Here is a 1,605-nt window from a genome sequence, read left to right on the forward strand (position 1 = left end):
TCCCTGTCCAGGTTCTTGCTTTGGTTTTCTTCAATGATGAGACTGTCACTTAAAAGTGTGAAGTGAAACAAACCATTTCCTTCCTGTCTTAGTTAGGGTTTTACTGCTTTGAACAGGCACCATAAAGGACAACATTCAATTGGGGTTGGCTTACAGGTTCAGATTAGCCCAGTGTCATCAAGGTGGGAGCATGGCAGCATCCAGGCAGACATGACATAAGAGGAGCTGAGAGTTCAACATCTTCATCTGAAGGCTGCTAGCAGAATACTGGCTCCCAGCAGCTAGGACAAGGGTATTAAAACCCACACCCACAACACCACTCATACTCCAACAAGGCCATACCTCCCAACAGTGCTACTACTTGGGGCCAAGCATATATAAACCATCACACTCCCCAAATCATTTTTTAGGTAGAGTGTTTTCTCACCACAACATAAAAGCAAACTAACACATTTTCAAAGTTGATGTTGGAATTTAAACCCAACTGTGTTGATCTTAAAAGATGGGTATGTTTTTAAATGAGTTAGTATCTTATTAAAGGACTAGAAGAAACTAGCATAGGCCTTTGTCTGTTTGCCTTCTTGTCACATGAGAGTAGAGTGACCTCTACAAGCAGCAGCAATAAGACGTTGCTAAAAATCAGAGTAGCTTAATCTACAGTTAATGGTTCCTACGGGAGAGAGAGAAACATTGTTCAGTAGTATAGTTACTGATAACTGCCTGTGCTCCCGAAAGCAGTGGTAATTAAACTCATTGGTTCAGACACACACACACACACACACACACACACACACACACACAGAGAGAGAGAGAGAGAGAGAGAGAGAGAGAGAGAGAGAGAGGAGAGAGAGGTGTGACAGTAGGAGAGCTTTCTGGGAAGAGGAAAGAGAAGAGTAGGGGTGGGATAAGAGAGCAATGAGGGAATGAATCTGATGTTAAATGAGAATATATTACATGCATGTATCAAAATGAACCTCTATACACATATACATATGTATATGTATATATACATATATTTGTTAACAAATCACTTTTAATGGGGAGAGGCAAAAGAATCTATTTAGGCAAGCAGTGAAGAAATGTGTGGTTCCTCGCTTGCCTACTGAAGTACTAGGGTGTTGCTTTGTTGGGTCTGCTGAGAGGACTGTGTTTCTGCAATAATATAAAATAACCTGGGGCTGGGGATTTAGCTCAGTGGTAGAGCGCTTACCTAGGAAGCGCAAGGCCCTGGGTTCGGTCCCCAGCTCCGAAAAAAAGAACCAAATAAATAAATAAATAACCTACTGGTGATTCCGTTTAACACAAGAAAGTGGAAGCAGAACAGGTGCAGGAAACCTTCCTCCCACACTAAAACCAAATATGATTGTGGTGAGCATCACAGATTTAGAAGAGGAATAGACATTTAAAATAACCTAGAAATACCAGCAAGATAATTGAGTTGCATATTCTAGCTCAGAACAACAGTGCTGGAACCGTGACAGTGAAGTGAGTCACAAACATGAAGGCTGTCCATGTGACTACAGTGTCAGCATTTCTAGTCCAGACAAGGATCAGTGTTGATACTGACAGGGAGAGCAGGGACTGAAGCCACCATCACCCATAGCA

The sequence above is a fragment of the Rattus norvegicus genome, chromosome 18 (assembly GCF_036323735.1).
Source record: "Rattus norvegicus strain BN/NHsdMcwi chromosome 18, GRCr8, whole genome shotgun sequence".
In the NCBI taxonomy this organism is placed as follows: Eukaryota; Metazoa; Chordata; class Mammalia; order Rodentia; family Muridae; genus Rattus; species Rattus norvegicus.